Genomic DNA, 12,065 nt, shown 5'->3' with positions numbered 1-12,065 from the left:
ATTTTCTTACTTAGTGATTCAATCCTAATGAAGTCTGCATATCCTTGCAATTAAACTCATCTTTTCTAAATAGTTTGGTCTCCTAGTCTTCCTTTCACATCTAGTGGGGGAATACAGACCAAAGCAGATCTTTGTAAGAGCTGAGGGGATGTAAGGGAGACAGGGAAGGTAGTTCTGGGTGAGTTAATTAGCTGGATATTAGAAACAAGGGCTAACTCATATTAGAAACTAGAACAAACAATTATTTGGTGCCAGTTATGTGCAAAGCATTATAGGACAGCACTGGCTACAAGTTAAAGTCACTCTGAGGCTATTAAAAATTCTGATACTCAGGCTGTACCCCAAACCAATTAAGTCAGAACCTCTGGAGGCAAGAAGCGGGCAACAGTATTTTTTAAAAGCTCTCCAGGTGATTCCAATGTGCAGCCAAAGCCACATTACCTTGGCACTTACTAGAAATACACCCCAGACCCACTGAATCAGATCTGCAATATGACAATAGTCCCAGGTGATTCATCTGCACAGCAGAGTCTGAGAAGCTCTGATGAGGGACGAGGGGTCAGCCAGTGGGGAGGGCAGACTACCTCCATTTTCTCCTGAGCTCTTCCACAGTGTGGCTTCCACTCCATCACTTGGCTAAAATCACTCTTATCCAGGCCACCAGCTACCCTGTATTGCTAAATCCACCACTCCTCTTTCTCAAAGGCCAAGAACTACCCCCCTCCTCAAACCTCCTTATCTGCCTCCTCTGACTCCTCCCACTCTGTTGTTTGAGTTTCAGCTCTACAGTGGCTCTGGTGGCTCTCCCTCTTCCCCTCCTACCCTCTGCCTCATGGAATCCTCCACCTCCTGCGGCTTTCACGGTCATCTCTCTGATGGTGACCCCAAGACTGAGTCTCTTCAACTTTAGATTGTTATTTTCAATTTGTTTCTGGACACATCTACTTGGATTATTCCACAGGCAACTCAGAACTTGAGGCTTATGGATGAGTGAGAAAAAGTAGGTTTGATACAGCATTTGGAGTATGACTCACTCAAAATTGAACCTATCTGTAGGAGTATATATCTGTAGAGAAATGTGTAGAAGGATAGCCAGCAAACATTTAATAGCATTTGTTTCCGGGAGGTGGGATTTCCGATGATTTTTCTCTTCTTTTTAAGTGAGTGGCATCATTCTCATTCAAACGGTAGGGCTATTAAAAGACAACCACTATCTCAGAAGGTCTGTTATCTTTCCTAAACAGCAAACTTCTCAAGCCATTATCCTTAGGAAGACTGTCCCATCCTTTTCCCGAGTCACTTATGCTTGCTTTCTCCTTATTTAGGGGAAAGGGTATAACCTTGAGGGGCTCAGCAGGAACCAGCTGGCACACTCAAATTAGGATGTTCAAGGAGCTTTTAATAACAAGGTTGTTTACAAATACGTGGGCAGGGTGTAAAGAAACCACAAGGAATTGCACGGAACCCCTGGGGTGCCTACCCCAGACCTGTAGGGGAGAGAGCATGAGTGGTTATCAGAGCTGGGATGGGGGCTGTATGAAGAGGGCCCTCTGAAAGGAGTTCAGACCCGGGGCCCAGGACAACTGGGCCTGGAAGGTCAAGACAAAGGTTTCTAACACTGCAAAGGACACTTGATTCCTCTTCTTACAATTTCAGAGAGGGCTGGAACCTCCAGTCCTTTTCCTGCCATTCCCCACTCCACAGCCCAGATGGGTCTATCAGAAATGAAGTATCTTTACTCTTTCTATTAAACCTTTCTATCCCTCTCCATGACCTCAGGATAAACTTAGACTCCACAGTTTAGCACCTAAGTCCCTTTGTGATCTGGCTCCTTGGCCAGCCTCATCTTTTAGCTCCTGTTCTCTCACCCTCTACAAATCCAGCCATGCAGAATGTCTTGCCTGTTCCCCCAAGGGCCATGTTTTTTTCTGCATCCAGGGATTTCCACATACTGCCCCTTCTGCCCTGAGGGTTGCCTCCCCTAAACTACTACCACTCACCCTCCTTTTCTTCTCATCCTTTGGGGCTTAGCCAACACCTCCTTTAGGAAGTCTTCCTGGATTCTGAAAAGCTGGATTTAGGAGACTGGGCTGAACCACAGGCAGCCAGTTTCTCCTCTCAATCTGCAAGTCCATGAGTCATTCCTCCTCCCAGGGGGAATAAAAGAGGGAGTAGAAAGGCCAGAGTATTCCTCCCATACATTTCTTCCCTGTAGACTAGACTATTCAGTTCCTTGAACTTTCAGCCTCCAGAACGGGGAACAATAAACGTCTGTTGTTATAAACCATCTAGTCTGTGGTATTTTGTTATAGCAGCACGAATGGACTAAGACAATCCCCTATCTGTTTTGATTTGGTGTTTGTTGACTTATTTATGGACTCTCACTCCACTAGACCATAAACTTTATGAGGTCAGGGACCATGCCCATTTTGTTCCTACGCATATCCACAGCACCCAGCGCCGTAGCTGGTGAGTGGTGGTGGGGGGGGGGGGGGGGTACAACAAATAGTGTGGGAACTGAAGCTTGTAATAATTTATTTCAACCCCATCATACTTTATAGACTACATGGATAAATGTTAATGCACTCTTGGAAGTGTCTGAGAAGAATAATCACGAAGATTGTACTATCTGTATTACCAGCCTTGGGGGCTGCGTAGAGCTTCCCTACCTGACCTAAACATCCCTGGCTTGATGGACAACGAAGAGACTGTTTGGGTCTCCACTCCACACAGTGTGCTTGGGGCAGGGCGGTCCCTGCTAATAATGCCTGGCTCTGAATTCTTCTCAGAATGCGTTCAACAATTCAGAGGACTTAGGGGTCAAGATGGAGAGGAGGAGATTATGTCGAGGGCCAGTCTGTGTTTAGCCTATACTTTACTTGTAGTCCTTGAACTAATTTGATTCCTTTGTCAAGAAACCAGAGGCATTGGTTCATAGCTTTTAAAAGAAAGAGCCAGCAGGGGGTGTTTTGTTCCTTCGCGCCAGGGTTAGCCTCCTCGTTGACATCGGAAGCTCTTTCGTTGATTGGAATTCGTTTCGTTGATCATTTTGGCTCCTATTAGCGATATACAGGACTTCACCATTTTCGTTATTTCACAATTTTCATATATCATGATTTCAGGGTTTATATCCTCTAGGAGAAATTTTAATATAATGAAACGATTTTACATATATTATTTGTTCCATCATGTAATGAAAGCCCAAGTTACAAAGAGCAAACAAACAAAAATCACAGGTTTTTAATGGAGAGGTTTGAGGTTGAATGGGACAATAACCTATTTTAAACAATTTAATCAGTCTCCATTGTGACACACTCCAAAAGGCAAAAATGTATTCCAAGAGGTAGTTTGGAAGTCAGTGTTTCAGTGTGACAGATGCTGCAGCTTTGATCCTGCTGCTCGCTTGCCGCTTACCGTAGCAAGAGTATTTGCCTATAAGCCCCGGGTTCCTTTTACTTCAGGGGAACGTGCATGCCCCAGGGCCTGTGGGTCCTCCAAAGGGTGTCCTGGGTCTCTTCCCCGTGACAAAATTAGAGACCTTGGAAGAAATACGTTTTTCTGAAGCTTTGTGGAATTCAGATACCCACTGCCAAACTTTTAATTGACAAATCCATTGATTAATTATTGGCGTTATTTAAGTGGATGGCTTAAAACATTAGACATTCATAGGAAAGGGAGGATGAGAGAGAGACATACAGGGGCTACAGCACTGAGGCGTCTGATCGAGTCAGAATGGAAGCAGTTCCAAGGAAGGAGCCCTGGGGTCCTGGTTCCACTTCCCTCCATAAGCCTCACCTTCCTGCAGCAAAAATGAGAGAACTTGGCCCAGGTGATGAGGATGTGGGAATAAAATGAGAATATGTGTGCACAAATATTTTCTTTTCTTTTTTTTTTTTTTTAGTTTATTTATTTTTGAGAGAGAGAAAGTGTGTGCACGAGCAGGGGAGAGGCAGAGAGAGGAGAGAGAGAATCCCAAGCTCTGTCAGTACAGAGCCTGACAAAGGGCTCGATCTTTCGAACTGTGAGATCATGACCTGAGCCGGAACCAAGGGTCGGACACTTAGCCGACTGAGCCACCCAGGTGCACCTGATTTTCTTTTAATTGAGGTATAATTTACATAAAGTATAATTTGCCCTTTTTAGCATATATTTCTGTCAGTTTTGACAATGGGTATAGTCATGCAACCTAGCACCACAATCACTATATAGAATAATTCCATCACCCCCTAAAATTCTCCTGTGCCCCTTCCTGGTCAACCCCTTAGACCTTGAAAACCACCACTGACCTGTTTTCTGTATCTATAATTTTGCCCGTTCTAGAATGTCACAGAAATCACATCATACATTATGTAGCCTGTCGGCTCTAGCTTCTTTCGCTTTGCGTTTGGGACTCATTCATGCATAGGTCACTGGCCCATATTTTTGACTGGTAGGTAGTATTTCACTGAGAGATGCACTAGTTTGTTTATCCTTTTACCAACTGAAGGACATTTGGGTTGTTTCCAGCTTAGACCAGTTTTGATTATGAATAGAGCTGCCATAAGCATCTGCAAACAGGTTTTTGTGCAAACATCAGTTTTCGTTTCTCTTGGATGTATACCTACAAGTGGGATCACTGAGTCTCATGGTATGTGTATGTTTAACTGTATCAAAAACTGCCAAACCGTGTTCCAAAGCGGCTGTACGATTTTGCTTCCCCACCAGCAATGGATGAGTGTATGACAACATTTTGAAGAATAAAAATGTCTACGTATCACTTATAAAAGCGGGTGGAAAGCAATTTCCCCAGGATTGAGAAGGGCGACTGAGAGACAGCTCTGAATTGTTTGCCAAACTAGCCCACAGAACCCACAGAAATCAGCTGAGAAGGTTTACTGAGTCTTTGGAGCAAATGCTACAAAGAATATTGTTTATTTAGGAACACAGTTAACGCTAGCAGACATTTATTGAGCCCTTACCATGCCCGGGGCCTTGGGTTTCATGCTCTACAGGAATCTTCACAACGATCCTATTTGTTATTTCACCTTACAGGTCAGGACACGAGGCCCAGAAAGGGTAAGCAACATGCCAAACAAAAGCAACCCAGCTTATAAGAGAACTAAAAGGGAATAAAATCCAGGTGTATTGGATTCCAGACACTGTACCCTAAAAACTGTTCCCTTATGCTGGCCTTTTAGCTCCTTATAATTACTAGTTATTAGCGTTCATCAGAGTCTCCCTTCTGCTTCTCCTTGCACACAAAAACCGGGCCCAGGAACATTGGGCAGAACTTAAGTTTTGTGCCTGGCAACTCTAGACCTTTCTGCTGCTGTTCTTTCCATCCAAACCCACAGGGCTTCCCTACCAGGCTCAGTCCTCTGCTCTCAGCCTTCCCAGCTTCCTCCGAATCATGCTATAAGTCACACGTCATTTCTTTGGAGAATATTCTGGGAAGAAAGCCTCTTGCCGTTGAATGCAGCAAAGTCCAATGGAATGACCTTTCCCTTCCAGTTTGAGAAGGTCAGGCTAAGAGTCTTCTGCCAAGAGCTGGAGCTGGTTCTCTCTCTCCAGCTCTTGCTTCTTTAAAAGTAAATTAAATTAGTTTAGTTAAAACTTTTTTTTGATGTTTATTTATTTTGAGAGAGACAGAGAGAGAGAGAGAGGGCCAAGCATGCGTGTGAGTGGGGGAGGGGTAGAGAGAGTGGGGAGACAGAGACAGAGCATGAGCAGGGGAGGAGCAGAGAGAGAGAGACACAGAATCCGAAACAGGCTCCAGGCTCCGAGCCGTCAGCACAGAGCCCGATGCTGGGCTCGAACTCACAAACTGTGAGATCGTGACCTGAGCTGAAGTCTGACACTCAACTGACTGAGCCACCCAAGCTCCTGCTTTGATGTGGGTCCATTCCTGCCACCACACAGAAGCACAAGGAGGCAGAGTTTTAGGGGGGCATTGTTGGTTGCCTCAGAGTATCTTGGAATCCTAAGGGCCATTTAGCTGTGATTTAGAGCTGACAGGGACCCTGTAAATCACACATTCTAACCCCTCAGACCCACAGCATCAATTCACTGTGGAACTGTGACTCTATCAGTTACTGGCTGTGTGACCTTGGGCAAGGTGACTAACCTCTCTGTGCCTAAGTTTCTCCGTCCATAAAATAGGGAAGTGATACATACAGGGTGTTTTTTTGTTTTTTTTTTTTAATTTTTTTTTCAACGTTTTTTATTTATTTTTGGGACAGAGAGAGACAGAGCATGAACGGGGGAGGGGCAGAGAGAGAGGGAGACACAGAATCGGAAACAGGCTCCAGGCTCCGAGCCATCAGCCCAGAGCCTGACGCGGGGCTCGAACTCCCGGACCGCGAGATCGTGACCTGGCTGAAGTCGGACGCTTAACCGACTGCGCCACCCAGGCGCCTCTCACACAGGGTGTTTTAAGGACTGAATGAACAATGATTAGACCACAGTGCAGGCAAATCGTAAGTGCTTAATAAATGGTAGCTTAATATTGATACAACACAGACACTGTAAGGGATACTTCTAATGTCAATGTTTTCTCAGAGCAGGGCTAGAGTTAGGCTGTGTGGTGCCTCAAATGAGATGCTTATCTGGGACACAGGAGAAATTTGAGGCTAAGAATGGATTGGCAAATTAGTTAGCTTTGTGATCTTGAGCAGTCCCTGAACTTCTCCCTCACTTATCTTCAGTGATTACCTCTGACAACTGCTCCTTATGGCTGCCACTCAGATCTCCTAAAGTAAAAAAATAAAAAGACACTGACCAGTCCTTTCCTTCAGATGATCACATCCTCCTTTATTCTACTCAGGATAGTTTTAGAAGAAAGGATCCTTGCAACTAGACAAACTTTCTGTGTGTACTCCCAGAAAGATGAAGCTCTTACTGTGTAATAGAGATTGTAATAGCCACGGCACCGAGCATTTCCGCTGAGTTGGGTGCGGTGCTAAGCCCTGCCCAGTGAACATGACAGAAGCTGGAGTTGAGCAAGGTCAAGTAACTTGCCCAATGTCATTTAGCTGGTAGGTGGCAGAACCAGGGTCTGAAACCAAGTCTCTCTGATGCCGAAATGTGTGCTCTTCACCGCAGCACTGCTGCCTTGATTAGGAACATAACAGAGAGCTTTAGAATGGAAAGGAACCTTGGAAATGACCTAGTCATAGCACCCCAAACCATCCCTTTTAATCAACAATAGCATAGCTGCCGTTATCTCTATTAAGTTACTCCCTGCTGGCTCCAGTTCGTAGAATAGCGAGTTGGAGAAGCGCGGCTTGCAAAGGCTTGCAAATTCCTTGTGTGGCTTGAGACCCCTTCCGTGGTCAGTGTAGTTTGAAGTTGTCATGCACTTGACAGAGGTGGCCGTTCAAGGGGTGTCAGGGTATTGAAAGGCAGCAGTTGGAGATGCTGGTTCCCTGAAGCTGCGAAGGAGATCTTGAGGTATCTAGAGCACTCAGATGCTCTTTCCAGGGGTGAGTAGGGAAAATGCTGCTGGGGCTGTCATATAACTTTCCAGAATCCAACCATTTCTTCCAAATGTCAGCACTGAGCTCCGTGCTTCTGGCATTCTGCTCCGGGCTTGGTAGGGATGGCAGTGACTGGCACAACCTGTTGCTGGCTGAAAACAACACAGTCACCCCACGCTCTTCCTTCCCGTCATTGCCGGGGCCTGTGTGACCTTGAACAAGTCTCTCGAGGATCAATTGAATAGTTCAGACTGCAAGCATACTGGTTAAAATAAATAGATAAATAGAAATGATAATGTGTGAACAATTGTTCTGTATTTATAGAAAGGTATTCCTCTAGGCCACACTTCCCCCACCTCTGTAGCATGATTACAAGCCAAATGTTGTGGCAATTCAAGGAGAATGAGAGGAAATTTGCTTTGAAATAGGAGGAGAAACTGACCTGGCTGGTTTGGTAACTGGTCCAAAGAACACAGTGTCCTCTGGAGGCTGACAGCTGCTGGAGTAAGTCTGTTCCTCTTGACGGTCAGACCGACCCTCTCTGGCCAGTTGACTCATGGCAAGCGGAGAAGGTCAACGACATTTCTGGAAAGCCCACTCTATCCTTCACAGTGAGATGTGCTGAGGTGGGAGACGATAGAGATTTTTATGTATTGATGAATAACGGGAAGATGTCCACAGTGAAAAGTGATTCCAATGAGGCAGGTTACAAAACAATACATGGCATAGCATCACATGTAGATTCTTTTTACAAAGGAAAGAACATGGGTAAATTATGAGAAAGAACGTATACAAATGGGATTGAAGAAGGCAGAGTGGGGATTTTCATTATTTTACTGAGTATACTTCAATATTATTTGAATTTTTCCTAAAGAGAATGCATTGCTTTTCTCCCCCCAATTTTCTTTGGTATTTTCTTTAAAGTCAGTTTTACTCACTACTAGGTATTTGTCCAAAGGACACAAAAATGCTGATTCAAAGGGACACATGCAAGCCAATGTTTATAGTAGAGCTATCAACAATAGCCAAATTATGGAAAGAGCCCAAATGTCCATCAACTGATGAATGGATAAAGAAGATGTGGTGTATATATAGACAATGGAATATTACTCGGCCATCAAAAAGAATGACATCTTGCCATTTGCAACAACGTGGAAGGAAGTAGAGGGTACTATGCTAAGCGAAATTAGTCAGAGAAAGACAAATATCGTATGATTTCACTCATATGTGGAATTTAAGAAACAAAACAGGTGAACATAAGGGGAAAGAAAGGAAAAATGAGATAAAAAGCGAGAGGGAGACAAACTATAAGAGACTCTTAAATAAAGAGAACAAACTGAGGGTTGTTGGAGGGGTGTTAGGTGGGGGGTTGGGCTAAATGGGTGATGGGCATTAAGGAGGGTACTTGTTGGGGTGAGCACTGAGTGTTCTATGTAAGGGATGAATCACTAAATTCTACTCCTGAAATCGTTGTCACACTGTATGTTAACTAACTTGGATTAAAAAAAAAAAGAATTATAAAGAAAATAAAATCAGCTTTACTGAAGTCAAATTTATATATAATTACCAAGTAATTATACATATATATGTAAAAACACTCTTCAAACTGTGTGGTCACATGAGTTTTGGCAAATCTATACAGTCATGTAACCACCATCCCAATCAAGATATGGAACATTTCCATCACCCTTGAAAGTTCTCTTCTGCCTCCTTGCAGTCAATCTCCTACCCTTACTCCCTGCCCCAAGTGACCATCGATCTTATTTTTTAAAAATGGTAGGGGCGCCTGGGTGGCTCAGTTGGTTAAGCGTCCGACTTCGGCTCAGGTCACGATCTCGCGGTCCGTGGGTTCGAGCCCCGCGTCGGGCTCTGTGCTGACTGCTCAGAGCCTGGAGCCTGTTTCAGATTCTGTGTCTCCCTCTCTCTCTGAGCCTCCCCCGTTCATGCTCTCTCTCTCTCTCTCTGTCTCAAAAATAAATAAACGTTAAAAAAAATTTTTTTTTTTTAAATGGCAATAAATGGGATCATACAGTATGCAGGTAGCTTGTTATGCCTGGCTTCTTTCAGTAGCTTAATGATTTGAGATTTGGCCATGTAGTTAGTTCTTTTTCATACTGATTAGTATTCCATTGTATGATAGTTTATCCATTCACCAATGTGGCTTGTTTTCTGCTTTTGCGAATTACAAATAAAGGTGCTGTAAACATTTTTGTACAAGTCATTGTGTAGATACAAGTTTTCTCTTGGGTAAATACCTAAGAGTGAGATTGTTGGGTCATATATTAAATGTATGATTAATTTTATAAGAAAGTGGCAAACTATTTTTCAGAGTCACTGTACCATTTTGCATTCCCACAGTGCTCCACATCTTCATCAGCTTTATTTATTACCAGTTGTTTGGATGAGTCATTCTAGTAGGTATGTAGTGTTATCTCATTATGGTTTTAATTTGCATCTTTCTAATGACTAATAATATCGAACACCTTGCATGTGCTTATTTGCCATGTGTATATTATTTTCAGTGAAGTGCTTCAAATCTTTCATTTATTAAAAAACTGAGTTATCTTCCTGATATGGAACCGTAAGAGTTCTTAATATATTCTGGATATAAGTTTTTTTTTTTTTAAGTTTATTTATTTTGAGAGAGAGAGAGAGAGAGAGAGAGAGAGAGAGAGAGAGAGACAAGTGGCGGGGGGGGGGCGGTGCAGATGCAGGGCTCGAACCGTGAGATCATGAACCATGAGATCATGAACTGAGCTGAAACCAAGGGTCAGAGGCTTAGCCATCTGAGCCACCCAGGCGCCTCTGGATATAAGTTCTTTATTAGAAATGTGTTTTTGCAAATATTTTCTCCCAGTCTGTACTTGTTTTTCCATTTTTCTGAATGTTGTCTTTTGAACAGCAAAGGTTTTTCATTTGGTGAAGTGTAATTTATTCTTTTTTTTTTTTTTTTATGTAGTTTGTCCTTTTTGTGTCCTATTTAAGAATTATTTGCCTAGGGGTGCCTGGGTGGCTCAGTCAGTTAGGTGTTGACTCTGGCTCAGGTCACCATCTCACAGTCTGTGAGTTCAAATCCCATGTTGGGCTCTGTACTGATCCCTCAGAGGCTGGAGCCTACTTCGGAGTCTGTGTCTCCCTCTCTCTCTGCCCCTCCCCACTTGTACTCTGTCTCTCTTTCTCTCTCTCAAAATAAATAAAACATTAAAAAATTAAAAAAAAATTATTTGCCTAACCCAATATGACAGATTTTTTTTCTGTATTTTCTCTTAGAACTTTATAGTTTTAGCTCTTACATTTAGGTCTATGATTCATTTTGTGTTCATTTTTAACAGCTTTTTAAACAGATATAATTCACATACCATGCGTTTAATCCATTCAAAGTGTACAATTCAATGTTTGTTTGTATATTTAGAGTTGCAGTCATCAGTATAATCTGATTTTAAACATTTTTATCAAAACAAAAAGAAACGTCATTACCCGTTAGTAGTGTGACTTCATATTTCTCCTCCCACGCTCTTAGGTCTAGACTTTCTATCTCTATAGATTTACCTACTGAGTTAGTTTTTATGTATGGTAAAGGTAAGGGTCAAAGTTCATTTTCGCTCATGTCTGTCCAATTGTTACAGCATTGTCATTTGCTGAAGACTATCTTTTCTCTAGTGAACTACTCTGTCATCCTTGTCCATAATCAATTGACCAATATGTGTGAGTCATGTTGAACTCTCTGTTCTGTTTCATTGATCTATGTGTCTGTCCATATGCCAAAACCACACTGTCTTGATTAATATAGTCTCGTAAGAGATTTAAAATGCAATAATGTGAGTCCTCCAATTTTGTTCTTTTTCAAAATAGTTTTGACTACATTCTTTGCATTTCCATATAAATCTTAGGATCAGCTTGTCAATTTCTTTAAAAAAATTAGCAAGGCGGGGATTTTGATTGGGGTTTCTTTGAATTTTTAGGTTAATTTAGGGAGAATTGACATTTTAACCATATTGAGTCTTTTGATTCATGAACATAGTATCTCTCTCTCTCTCTTTTTTTTTTAGGTCTTCTTTAATTTTTCTCAGCAATATTTTACAGTTTTCAGCAATAGGTATTACATTTTTTCTTAGACTTATTCCTAAGAATTTCATGGTTTTCCGATGCTATTGTAAATGTTATCTTTTAAATTTTAATTTCTGATGGTTTACTGTTAGTACCTTGAAATATGCTTTTTGTATATTGACCTTGTATTCTGACTTTACTAAACTCACTTATTTTATTCATTGTTTTATAGATTCTTTGGGATTTTCTACATGGATGATAATATTCTTGTTTTTTTCTAAAGTATATGTCTTTTATTTCTTTATTTTGCCTATTGCACTGTTAAAGAGCACGGATTCAGTGAGAACAGACATTTTGCTGAGTCCCTAATTTTAAAAGGAAGAATATTTTTTTCACCATTAAGTTTGATGTCCTCTATCAGCTTGAGAAAGTCACCTTCTATTCCTACTTACCTGAGTATTTTTATTATGAAAAGGTTCTGGATTTTGGCAAATGCTTTTTTTTTTTTTTTTTTTTGGTGTGTGTGTGTGGGAAGTTTATTTATTTTTGAGAGAGAGAGAGAGA

At 42.0% G+C, this 12,065-nt stretch overlaps 1 long non-coding RNA gene across 1 annotated transcript in view; it reads left to right on the top strand.

Annotated features, from left to right (window-relative positions):
• The first annotated feature begins 7,280 nt into the window (after positions 1-7,280).
• The window catches only part of LOC147579901 (uncharacterized), a 52,587-nt gene continuing 47,802 nt past the window's right edge, over positions 7,281-12,065 (top strand). The window contains exon 1 of the long non-coding RNA XR_015251843.1: positions 7,281-7,460. This is a non-coding gene — a long non-coding RNA (uncharacterized LOC147579901). The remainder of the gene's footprint in view (positions 7,461-12,065) is intronic.

Source organism: Puma concolor, chromosome B3 (genome assembly GCF_028749965.1).
Source record: "Puma concolor isolate L17-30 chromosome B3, mPumCon1.1.hap2, whole genome shotgun sequence".
NCBI lineage: Eukaryota > Metazoa > Chordata > Mammalia > Carnivora > Felidae > Puma > Puma concolor.
This window is presented reverse-complemented; position numbering and strand designations above follow the sequence as displayed.